Source organism: Notechis scutatus, chromosome 4 (genome assembly GCF_049901735.1).
Source record: "Notechis scutatus isolate UNSWTSFEM ecotype Mainland chromosome 4, rNotScu1.2, whole genome shotgun sequence".
NCBI classification, from domain to species: Eukaryota; Metazoa; Chordata; class Lepidosauria; order Squamata; family Elapidae; genus Notechis; species Notechis scutatus.
The window spans coordinates 9,496,202-9,509,541 of NC_142012.1; the positions used below are offsets into that span (position 1 = coordinate 9,496,202).

Below are 13,340 nucleotides of genomic sequence, written 5' to 3' on the forward strand. Positions count from 1 at the left end.
TACAACAGACATCTCTTCTTCAATGAAGAGCCCAGGTGTACATATGGCTCCTTTGCCGCCTTCTAGACTTTTCCATGACTTTCGGCTGCAGAGAGGGTGGGGTGAAGAGCAGGTGCAAGTTCTCAATTTCCACAGATCACGGGACCACCTGGCTGGAGTTCAAGGCATGTATATGCCTGAGCAGGAAAGGATAACTAGGTTTTGGTTAAGCGGAGTTTGCATAAATATAGCGGAATGCAGTGTGGAAGGATGCAAATGTTACTGATGGAAAAGAATATAGAATAACAGAAGGGACCTTGGAGGTCTTCTAGCCCAACCTCCAGCCTAGGCAGGAAACCCTACACCACTGGTTATCCAACATCTTTTTAAAAACTTCCAGTGTTGGAGCATTTACAACTTCTGGAGGCAAGTTGTTCCACTGATGAATTGCTTTTACTCTCAGGAAATTTCTCCTCAGTTCTAGGTTGCTTCTCTCCTTCATTAGTTTCCACCCATTGCTTCTTGTCCCGCCCTCAGGTGCTTTGGAGAATAGCTTGACTCCCTCTTCTTTGGGGCAGCCCCTGAGATATTGGAATCGGATAGGCCAGGGGTAGGGAAACTTGGCTCTTTTATCACTTATGGACATATGTCCTACATTTGTATATTAAACAGTCCCATTCAAGTCAAAAATTGATTTCCCCACAACTGAAAAGTAGGCCAGGGATGGGGAACCTTTTATGACTCACTCGGGAATTCTGGGAGTTGAAGTCCATAAGTGATAAAAGAGCCAAGTTTCCCTACCCCTGGGATAGGCGAACCTTAGAATTGAAAAACAAGGGGGAATCAGATTATTATGAAATGTGGAAGAGGTTTTATCAGTGGTTGCAAAAAAGAAGGGAAGGTTGGAACAAAAATAACCAGGATGAATAGAATTAAAAAGTAAATATTATGTCAATGATATGAATGTTAATGGTCTAATAATATTTTTGCATGTATGGCAAATGTAACGCCAAAACGGTTGCACTGTATACTTATAGTTGTAAATAATAAAAATATATGAACAAGGAAGACTGCTATCGTGTCACCCCTAGTCCTTCTTTTCATCAAACTAGACATACCCAATTCCAGCAACTGTTCGTTGTAACTCAGGGTTGAACAGTTGGGTCCTTGGTGCTCTCAAAGCTTGGCGTAGACAGCACCCCATAATCTGAAAGGTGCTTGAAGGATCAAGGGGTTATTATGGATGGAAACTTATCAAGGTGAGAACCAGCCTAGAACTAAGGAGAAATTTCCTCACAGTGAGAACAATAAACCAGGCTTGTCTCCAGAAGTTGTGGGTGTTCCAACACTGGAGGATTTTAAGAAGCAATTGGACAACCATTTGTCTGAAATGATATAGGGCCATGATGGCGAACCTATGGCACGCGTGCCACAGGCAAACTTACTTCACTGTGCAGGCGCGCGCCTCACAGCTGATTTTTGGCTGGTTTGAGGCCTTTTTCGGCCTCCCAGAGGCTTGAAAAAAAAGCCTCTGCAGGATTGCAGACTGTATAATAGGTCCATTTCGTCACTTCCTATAATACTGGAAGTGATGAAGTGGGCCTATTATTTGCCCTGCAAAGCCTGCAGAGGCTTTTTTAAGCCTCTGGGAAGCCAAAAGGCCTCAAACTGGCCGAAAATCAGCTGTGAGGTTCAGTGCAGGTAAGGAGCATGGGGGGCGTGGAGGGATTGTGTGCACATGTGCAGGGGAATGGGGGGGATGCGCATTGCCTTCTGGATGCTGGCATGTGAGTGCGCGAGCGCCAGCGCACACACAATTTTTGGCACAGGAGCCCAAAAAGGTTGGCTACCATTTTAGAAAAAAAAAATTCCCTAGCTTGAGCAAAGGGTTGTACTAGAAGACCTCTAAGGTCCCTTCCAGCTCTGTCATTCTATTACTTTTGTTCATAAATTTGTTTCTAGAGCTATGGGATCATAGGAGGTTGCAAGTGGCTTATACTGGTCACCTGATCCAAATTTGGAAGTTTGGCAACTGGCATGCGTTTAGGATAGTTGCAGCATCCCACAGTGATGTGATCACTTTTTGGGACCTTCTGACAAGCAAAGTCAATGCGGAAGCCTGATTCACTTAACAACCATGTTACTCACTTAACAACTTCAGTGACACACAGTTAACAACTGTGTTAACTGTTGTTAACTGTTAACAACTGTGGCAAGTAAGGTCGTAAAACAGAGCAAAACTCACTTAATAATTGTCTCACCTAGCAAAAACAGTTTGTTTTACAAGTATTCTGTCCAAGGCTTCCTGAGACAATAACAATCACACGCTTATTCCCAAAAACCCTCTTTTTATTTCAATGGCTGTGAATTATATGCATTCACAGCCTGAAATGAGTCCCAAAGAGTTGTGAATAGTCCAAGAGTAATCAACCACAGTCTTTTCGGGATAAGGCTGATAAGCACCCACCTTTATCTCTCTTGAAATGCTGCCAATAACTAAATTGCCAATTAGCTGTATAAGGCCAAATGGAGTACAAAGTCAACACGGAGCTTCAGATTTTAAATTGATCAGAATGAACAAAGTTGCTTCCTGCAAAGGCTCATGTCCCTTTGCTCCTCCTTTATGTCTTATGGGAGGGGCCAATCATCTCCAAGTCACCCCTTTTGTTTTAATTGTTCTTGCCTTCTGGCAGCTCTGTGCAAGCGCGCACTGGGAACAGGCTCCCCCTGTTCCTCTGCCTTGCTGATGTCAGATTCTGGAGGCTCCGGAGTCAGCACATAACTCTCAGATGGCCATAGCCCCATCTCTGTATCGGACGCAGATCCCTTGTCCGAGCCCACTCCAGAACTGGTCCATGTTCCTCCCCACCGTCCAACTCTGCTGCCAGCTCCGCAGGCTACGGGTGGACCACAAAAACAAGCACAATTGAACCCAGGCAGAAATTTGGGGCTCAATGGTGATCGTAAATTAAATATCACTTGTTGACTGTAGATTGCATCGCTGCAAGTGGCCCTATAGGATATTGTTAAGCCCAAGAGAACATCTGCAGAATGCAATTGTACAATAAATGGGGTAAAACGTGTGTGGCGTGAAATTCCAGAGGCCCAGGAGGGAACCGCAGTATAAATAACAGCAAGCAGCTAGAAATTATTTTGGTAAAGAGACAAAACATTTCAAACATTGCAAAAGTGAATTGTTTCCTAGGCTGAAACTTGAAGGAGGGAAAAAAATCTAGTTCTTTTTTTTTGCATCTTACAAAGATGGAACAACAGCCTGTCCTTTTTCAGCTTTTGAACACTTGTCTTCACTATGAATAGGACAATATGTCTATGGATGCCATGTGCTAGATGCGAAGTTAGGTATCCAATAATTTATTTTTAGATAAAAAAAATCTCATAGGGTCTAAGTAAAATTTAGCTCAGGTGTTCGGCAAGATGTAACTGCGATTCTGAGAAGGCATCATTAAATGTACTGATTTGCTCATTGGTTCCTTCTTTGGCAATGCAGGCAGTCCTTGACTTACGACCAGGGTGGAGCCCAACATTTCCATTGCTACATAAGATAGTTGTTAAGTGAATCCTGCTCCATTTTTTGACCTTTTTTTAAAACCGCTGTTGAACAAATCACTTTACTTATTAAGCGAATTCTGTGCTTGTGAAGTGAATCTGGCTTCCCCTTTGCTTGATGGAAGCCAGCTGGAAGGCTTACAAATGGTGATCACGTGATCCTTGGATCATGTGGATTTACAACATGTTGTAAATACATGTTGATTGTTAAGCACCTGAATTTTGATCACATGAGCATGGGAGTGCTGCCCACCTAGCAATTCGAAAGCATGCAAATGCGAGTAGATAAATAGGTACCACTTTGGTGGGAAGGAAATAGCATTCCGTGCGCCTTTGGCGTATAGTCATGCTGACCAAATGACCCCGTTGTCTTTGGACAGCGCTGGCTCCTGTGGCTAAGAAACAGAGATGAGCACCAGATCCTAGAACCGGACATAACTGGACAGGGAAAACCTTTATTTTATCTTTTTATAAAATGAAGTATTTGGCATTGCAGATCAAAATAGCACTATTATTCAGGCAGTTGCTAGACGAGCATTTTATTGGAATATATGTAATTTATTATTATGGTTTATTGCATAGCCAGAAGTTTAAGCTGAATTTGGCATTTTTGTCCGCCTGTCAGGTCCTTCCCAAAGACCTGGGATAAAGAAATGTTCTTTAATAATTCTAAGAGTCTTGTCACAGGATGTAAACTATTCCAAATAAAGCTGCCTTTTGCAATTGACAGATAGAGATTTTGTCAATGCTGATGGAGTTCCAAGTGGTACCCCAGTTATTTTGGGATTGCATCCAAGATCCCTGTTACTATTGGTGTTATTTTCACTTTCTTTTGTGACAGTGGTTGTATTTCTGTTTTCAGGTCTTCGTATTTTATGATTTTTCTCCAGTTCTTTCTCCTGCTGTTTCTAGGCGCTGCCGTGTCAACTTTCCCCATTGTTTCGTCTTCCCTACTGACAATTATGATTAAACAAACTTAGTTTTATTTTGCAATGTTTTTGAATATTTCAAATGCTACACATATCTCAATAATCCTTACAAGAGATTTATAAAATAAAGCAGTATGGTAGCATGCAAATAAACTATGGGAGATAATAACCGTAGGGAAGCCCATTGGGAAGAGATGGGATAATATACTACAGCTAGTCCTTGACTTAGAATGCCAATTGAGGCCAAAATTTTGGTTGCTAAGTGAGACATTTGTTAAGTAAGTTTTGCCCCATTTTACAACTTTTCTTGCCACGGTTGTTAAGTGATTCACTGCAGTAGATAAGTTAGTAACACGGTTGTTAAGTGAATCTGGTTTCTCCACTGACTTTGCTTTGTCAGAAGGTCTTAAAAGGGGATCACGTGATCCCAGGGACACTGCAACCATCATAAGTACGAGTCAGTTGCCAAGCATGTCTGAATTTTGATCACCCGACCATGGGGATGCGGCAAAGGTTGTAACTGTGAAAAACGGTCGTAAGTTACTTTTTCAGTGCCAGTGTAATTTTGAACGGTCACTAAACAAACTGTTGTAAGTCAAGGACTACATGTTCACTTTGAGAGCAAGACAGATTTTTTTTTTTCCAAAATGCACGGTGACTTGTTCCCCATCTCCTATGTCCGTGATGGCGAACCTATGGCACGCATGCCACAGGCACGCAAAGCCATTTGTGCCGGCACGCGAGCTGCAGGCAAACTTACCTCACTGGCCATGCGCGTGCCTCATAGCTGATTTTTCAGCTGGTTGGAGGCCTTTTTCGGCCTCTCAAAGGCTTGAGGAAGACTTCTGCAGGCTTCTACAAGCTTTGTAGGCCGAAATCTAGCCCCGTTTCGTCACTTCCTGTTTTTCTGAAAATACCGGAAGTGACAAAACGGGGCTAGTTTTCAGCCTGCAGAAGCCTTCCTCAAGCCTTCGGGAGGCCGAAAAAGGCCGAAAATCAGGTGTGAGGCGCAGTGCAGGTAAGGGGGCGGGGGGTGGGTGGGGGTGGGAATTACACGCACATGCGTAGGGGCGTGGGGGGCACGCATTGCCTTCTGGGTGCTGGCACGCACGCACACAATTTTTGGCACAGGAGCCCAAAAAGATCAGCCACCACTGTCCTATATTTTCAGACCCATCAGAAATCATCTCAATTCAGCCATTAAAAGACACAATTGCAATAAATCTACGAAATACAGTTTCAAATGATGAATTGCTGAATGGAATACAGGTTGTGAGTATTGACCATTGGGGGTGGGGGGAATCAATATAGAACTTAAGTTAATGAAAATGGAACTCAAGTACCACTTTGAAGATTGGATTTAGATTCTTCAGACCCTACATTTTCTTTGCAAAGACAGAGATGACAAATTCCCTTTAGCTCTTAACCTCTCTTGCAAATATTAAGATACCGGTTAAGGAAAATATAACAATAATAATTTTGGATTCCAAAGTGGTTGTTCGTGGAATTCTATTCTTGCTTTGGTTCTTAATAAACTTTAGGTGCTTATAAATAATTATTATGAACAGTTCAAATTTAGATTAGTAACAAAATTACAATGAAAATTAGAACTAATATTGGCATCAGTCATTCAATCCGTCTTTTTTAAAAAAACAAACCCCCACATTTTTCTTAATTAGAGCAAAGAACTAAGAACTGTTTTTTAGAACCAAAGATTTCTTAAGAGTTTTGTCTGGAAACAATATCAAAACAATGTTCAGGCCCAATGCTCAGAGCATCTTACAGTTTCTTCTTTTTTTTTTTTTTTTAATACAACAAGCATTTTTCTAAATATTTTTTACCGTAATATACTTCAAATCTTACAGAAAAACACTCGACTGCAGAAAAAAATATGGGGGGGGGGCGTTGTAAGATTTTTGCAAAACTGGGTTATTTGGCCCAATGATTTGAGCCCTGCATTCCTAGGATTTCCAAGTTTACTTTTTTTCAAAGCGTAGATGGTAGATGCCAGAAGTTCTCTTGATGTTTTTGCTTGAAAGCATTCTTTCCATGTCTTTTAGTGCATTTCTGCTAAGCACGCAAGTTTTAATTATCCATCTTCTAATTACTCCTTGTATTGGTGTAATTACTTGTAAGCAGCCCAGGCTTGAAAAATATCCATTGTTCAACATTCCAGCCAATTTCCAAGTCAGACAGAGAACAAGAGCAAGCATTTAAATAAATGACATTTAACAATTAAAAACAGGTCTCTTTTTTCCCCCTTTCTTGCTCACCAGGAATTTCAGGAGGACTTTCTCAAGGACTAAATTAGGATCCCTCAAGTCTTTTAAGTAAACACAATAATTGTGTGTTTGAATAGAGTAAAAATTCCCCTTCCGCTAATTTCAAATTACTGCTTCACTATTCTAAGTTAGGCTAAGTTAATTTTATGCAGAAATAGACTTATAGAAACCAACATCCAGTCCATGGAAATTTCTCTGTGTTAGAGATTATCTTTGACTTACAATAGTTCATTTAGCGACTGTTCGAAGTTACGAAGGCACTGAAAAATGTGACTTTACGACTGTTTTTCCACACTTACGACCGTTGCAGCATCCCCATGGTCATGTGTTCAAAATTCAGGAGCTTGGCAACTGTCACATATTCAAAATTTCAGGCCTTTGGCAACTGACTCATATTTATGATGGTTGCAGTGTCCGGGGTTCATGTGATCCCCTTTTGTGACCTTCTGACAAGCAAAGTATCAGGTTCCAGGAAACCTCCACTCCAAACAATAACTCTGAGACAAAAGCTTTGTTTTATTTGGATAGTAAACTGGCACACCTGGGGAATCCCGAATCTGAAAGTTTCAGCTTTCCTTGCAATAACTAAAAAAATTACAAATCCATCCCCTGCATCCCTCATCGAATCACATGCCCTAATCACCATCCATCCCAGCTTGAGACATCCCCTCACCCAGGTACAGAAATAACATGACCTTGACTTAGCAGAAGAATGCTATTATGTCTAACCACATGCACTCCAAGAACTTCCCCCCTCCCATTTTCCCAGGCTCAAGAATGTGGCAGTGTGGAAGCCTCCGGTCTCAATATGGCTTCCAAAGCTGACAGGCATCCCCCCTTGAAAAAAAGTCACGTCCTGAAAAATACAATAAACAAAACACAACAAGGGGTTAACGCATTGTCCCCTTTAATCCCCTCTCCCCCCCTCCAAGGGGACCCTTTGGCTTGTTGGGGAATTTTTCATCAAATTGTTTAATCAATCTATCCGCATGTATATCCTAACTTTTCACCCAAGTAGCTTTTGACACAAGTCCATGGGGAAGCCAGATTCACTAAACAACCAGGTTACTAAACTAAGCCTTTGCGGTGATTCACTTAACAAATGTGGAAAGAAAGGTCATAAAGTGGAGCAAAGCTCACTTAACAACAGAAATGTTGGGCTCCATTGCGATCGTAAGTCGAGGATTATCTGTATGCACACAGGGTCTTCAGGAAATGTAAACCTCATCATGGCTTATTCGGATTCTGCTGATTCCAAAATGCCAATAAAATTGTATAATTCAGTACTTTACTCAACACTGCCCTGTCGTTCTTCTCTGAAGCTAGCAAATAATATATTGCCTTGTTGACAGACGAGAATTACAAGAAGTCTTCCTAAAGCTAGCAGAAGGGTGGAACTTTAAATATGCTAAAACAAGAGCTGATAATGAAGACAGAATCTCTATTACAAAGTGCAAATCCTTCAGAAAAGGGACGTCCTGGAAAAACTCCATCCCAGCGCTTTCCAAATTTGTAAACCAGGCACCAATTTTCCAAGCTTCTGTGGCTGGTTCAGGAAGTGATTGATCTTGGGTTCTTCTGCATACCGGCCGCCAGAGCAGACCCATGAACCTGGAAACATTGCACCTGCTGAAATTTCCCAAAGATGTCCCAAAGGTGCTTTATTTTCAAGAGGCAACTGGACTTTCTGGTTTTTCTTTGAAGACATTTTGCTTCTCATCCAAGAAGCTTCTTCAGAACTGAAGAAGCTTCTTGGATGAGAAGCAAAACGTCTTCAAACAAAAACCAGAAAGTCCAGTTGCCTCTTGAAAAAGCATCTTTGGGACAACCATGACCTGGAGGACTGAGAATCTCCATAGACATATCCCAAATATTTTTTTCCCCAAAGGGCAACTAGACTATTCTTTGAAAACATTTTGCTTCTCTTCCAAAAATCTTCTTCAGTTCAGATATCTTGAGTTCTGAAGAGAACTGAAGGAGCTTCTTGAATGAGAAGCAAAATGTTTTCAAAGAAAACACCAAGGAAGTCCAGTTGCCTTTTGGAGAAAACATCTGTGGGACAGCCATGACTTGGATGATTGAGAATCTCCATAGACACTTTCTTGAAATGCTTCAAGAAAGCTTCTCTGTCACGTATCATAAAGCAGGGGTCTCCAACATTTTTAAGACTTATGGAGTTCAGCTCCCAGTATTCCTCAATCAGCATGTCTGGCTGAGGAATTCTGGGAGTTGAAGTCCATAAGCCTAAAAGGTTTCCATGGTTGGAGAACCCTGTCATAAAGCACCTCCTTGGAAGGACTGGCACAGCCTTAGTCCCTGGGATAGAGATCCCTGCCTCACATTAACATTATAGTACATTAATCCATGCAAAACTGCTGCATGGAGCTGGGAAATACTGATGTGTGTTCATATGTGGACATCTCGGCCTTTCTCCATGGGTTTTAGGAGATTATCCCTTTCTATCCTCTCAATGTCTTGTGAAGTAGATTAGGCTTATGTTTGCTGAAAGGTGTTCATTCTCATTTTACAGCTGAGCAGAAAATGGAATGCTGGTCTCTTGTGGTCCAAGCTAAGTTCTCATGGTTTCATGATGGAGATAATATTGGAGAATCCCAGGTCATAGCCAACTCTTTGACTTCACCTTGGCTTCTCCAAGTCCCTAAATGCACTAGGCTAGACTTAAATACCGATCCAAGGTAGCCAATACACTTGGAGGTGCCAGGTTGAGGAAATCTGTAGGGTCTTTGTTCTCTGAGCTTGGTGAGTTTTCTTGCACACGTTTTATCACTAGATAACATCATCAGTGTTAGGTGGCTTCTAGCACTCATAATGTACCGTGTTCCCCCCAAAATAAGAACCTATCTTATATTTTTTTTGCCACCAAAAAAGGCACCAGGTCTTATTTTCAGGGGGTGTCATCCACTGACTAACCTCACTTGTGTGCGTCGCCCCCGGCTTCCTTTTCGCTGTCAGAGGCCTTCGGGAACTTCTTCTGCGGCCGGTAAGGCTTTCCTGAAGGCCTCTGCAGCCGATAACAGAGTTCTGGATCGATCCAGAGTTTTGTTATCAGCTGCAGAGGCCTTCAGGAAAGCCTTGCCAGCCTTGCTTGCTGTAGAAGAAATGGACTGGCAAGACAAGTGTCAGGGTGTGCGAGGCCTGGCTACAACTGTCCAAAGGTAAGTAGTAGGGCAACTCCATCCCCCCCATCCCAACCCTAGCTTAATTTTTACCCATGCACTCTGGAGTGGGTGGGATCTTAATTAGGGTTTATTTTGGGGGTAGGGATTATATTGGGCGCATATGCAAAAATCAAGCTAGGACTTACTTTCAGGGTAGGTTATATTTCAGGGAAATTTAATTTGGTAATGAAATATCTCCGAGGAAACCTCCAAGCTCAGAGAACCCCAAGGACCCCACAATTCAACCCCTGAGCTTCAATTATTCTCTTCTTGAGGAAATGCATTTTAACTTTTCTCCTTATGTTCCTTGTTTCCTTGATAGCTGAGGAGAAACATTCCTTCTTTGCATCATGCAGATCCAAGGACAGCTGGCAGAGTATGGCCAAGTATGGAGCGAAAAACCAAGTGGGGTGGGATTTAGAGGACTGGGTAAGCAGGTGACGGAAGATCTGGAGTGCAAGAATATTGTTCAGATGCTGAAATTGAAGGTGAAAGTATTCTTGTACTTCCCCAGTCAGGCTTCAGGAGTAAGCAATGCAGGGGCTTAACATTCTTGCAACGAGGGGGAGGACAAACGGGGTGGTGAGCACCCAGAGTAGATGTGTCCTTCATGGTAATGGAATCTCAGCCATCCAAACCATCTTAAGCTCTCAACCCACCAAATATACAACATACTCTCTCCCCCCCTCTCCCCATCCAGACTTGAAGAAGTTTAGAACATTTTCCTTTCCCACCGTATTTGTTTTCTTCTTTCTCCGAGATCGAAAGGTTGTATTCTTAAAGAGGTCCTCCTTTAGTTGATGTATCTGTGGGGAAAGAATTTGTATTCCATGAGCATGGAATGAAGAAAGTTCAGATGGGGTCTGGGAAGGGCCCTTATTATTTATTTAGCCTATGATGAGAACATGACAGAAGAGAAGTAACAATGTACATGCAATCCACAAAATTATATACAAAACTTCTGCAGGAGGAATGGCGGTGGCCTCATAAGTGGATGTCCAATTCATCTATCCAGGTGATCTAGTTTCTTCTTGAAAATTACCAGTGATGGACCATCCACAACTTCTGGAGGCAAGCTGTTCCACTGATTGATTGTTCTGAATGGAATGGAATAGGGATAAAGATAGGGAAAGAATAGAACAGAACAGAACAGAATAGAATAGAATAGAATAGAACAGAACAGGAATGAACAGAATAGGAATAGAAAGAATAGAATAGAGTAGAGTAGAATAGAATAGAATAGAAATGAACAGAATAGGGATAGTATAGTGTAGAGTAGAGTAGAGTAGAGTAGAAATGAATAGAATAGAATAGAATAGAATGATAGAATAGAACAACAGAACAGAACAGAACAGAACAGAATGAACAGAATAGGAATAGAAAGAATAGAATAGAGTAGAATAGAAATGAACAGAATAGGGATAGTATAGTGTAGAATAGAATAGAATAGAATAGAATAGAATAGAATAGAATAGAATAGAATAGAATAGAATAGAATTCTAATACTACTCAGGCAGCAACCCTATATACCATTCCAGACAAATGGTTATTCCATCTCTTCCTAAAAACCTCCAGCATTGGAGCATTCACAACTTCTGGAGGCAAGTTATTCCACTGAATAATTGTTCCAGCTGTCAGGAAATTTCTCCTTAGTTCTAGGTTGCTTCTCTCTTTGATTAGTTTTCATCCGTTACTTCTTGTCCTGCCTTCAGGTGCTTTGGGGAATAGATTGACCCCCACTTCTTTGGGGCAGCCCTTTAGATATGGGAACATTACTATCATATCACCCCTAAGCCTTCTTTTGATTAAAGTAGACATACCCAATTCCTGAAACAATTCTTTATATGTTTTAGCCTCCAGGCCCCTAATCATTTTGTTGCTTTGTCTCTGCACACTTTCTAGGGTCTCAGCAACTTTTTTGTGTCGTGGCGACCACAACTGTACCCAGTAGTCCAAGTGTGACCTCACTAGTATGCAAGCAAAAATTGGGCCAGTTGTGTTCACCATTTCAGCAATTATTTGCACAGGAGGAAATTCCATGGTTTGGGTGCAAGAATCTCCAATTAAAAGTGGTTAAAATCAGGCCTCTCACTTGGCACAATTTCACACTTAAATCAGTTACACCTAGTTATGAGCAAACCACTATATATTTATAAAAGTAATTACCTTTCCCATCTATTCATTTTTCAGGACTCCACCAGATAAGAGCACTTTTCAAGATGCTTATTATGATCCATTTATTCCTGTGGATAACAACAAGGAAAATAGAGCTGTTTTGAAGCAAAATATAAGTGATGGATAATAGCTAGGCTTAGCTTCAGCTTTAATAATATTGACTTCCTTCATTTGATTATTCAACGGATCATATTTTTAAAAAAAATCTTTTGCAATCTTGTTTTGGTTGTATCTGGCTTTCTGGCTCCCCATAAATGGAGCAAATTTCCAGTCCTTCTTTGATTGATTGATGTTTCCTGCTGAAGACAACAAAAATAAAATAAAATCTTCTAATAATGGATTTTAGATTGTTTCCTTTCTCAAAGCATATTTAATGGAGACTTAATTGTACCAATCACATGCATGCAATTGGGAGAGAAATGTGTGATGTAGTGTAATAACCTGTTTGTAAATGCAGGCGATATGATGGAGAAATTATTAAATGAGCAAATAATGCAAACATGAGGGAAATTTATTTTACTTTTATATTATATGAAGTAAGTTAGAGAAACATCCCACCATCTCTCAACAGCTATAATAGCTGTGATCTGTAATACTTATGTAGAATTTAATTTGCAGTTTTCATTGTAACAAGGGCAAGGGGCAGGTAAAAACATGTATAATTTTTGTAATAATATATAAATATTGAGTTAGTTTGCAATTTCTGTTTGAAAACTATTTGTTACCAGCATAGCAGGCAGTAATGGACTAAGTGGGGAGAGAGAGAGAGTGAAAGAGAGAGAGAGGGGAAGAGAGAGCGAGAAAGAGGGAGAGAGAAAAAGAGAGAGGAAGGAAGGGAAAAATGGAAGGAAAGAAAGAGAGAAAGAAAGAAAGAGAAAGAAAGAAAGAAAGAAAGAGCACAGCTCAATTTCCTCTGCTTTGAAGTATATTTACTTGGGAATAAAAACTTGAATTTTATTCTGAATCCCATGGATGAAGTTGGTTTTTGATAATTTTATATCTTGTAATAAATCTGTGTGTGTGTGTGTGTGTGTGACAGAGAGAGAGAGAGAGAGAGAGAGAGAGAGAGAGAGAGAGAGATCTCAGCCATCCATCCATATTCTTACATAAAGTTATATTTTTAAATACACATTACTTATAATACCCTTGAGCAAGGCTGCCCTGAAAGCCATTTCAGAGAACTTCCGACTGAAACATGGAACGGAAATGCTTTAATAGCCAAGTACTTG

General features: G+C 40.9%; 1 protein-coding gene and 1 long non-coding RNA gene across 4 annotated transcripts in view; one reads left to right on the top strand and one right to left on the bottom strand.

Moving 5' to 3' along the window:
- SHROOM3 (shroom family member 3) overlaps positions 1–13,340 on the top strand; it is a 178,205-nt gene that overhangs the window by 118,318 nt on the left and 46,547 nt on the right. The gene's annotated exons all lie outside the window — the stretch shown is intronic.
- On the bottom strand, positions 10,807–12,183 carry LOC148130650 (uncharacterized). The gene is made up of 2 exons (XR_015749152.1): positions 12,103–12,183; positions 10,807–11,033 (listed from the first exon to the last, which is right to left on the bottom strand). It is a non-coding gene; the product is annotated as an uncharacterized LOC148130650 (long non-coding RNA).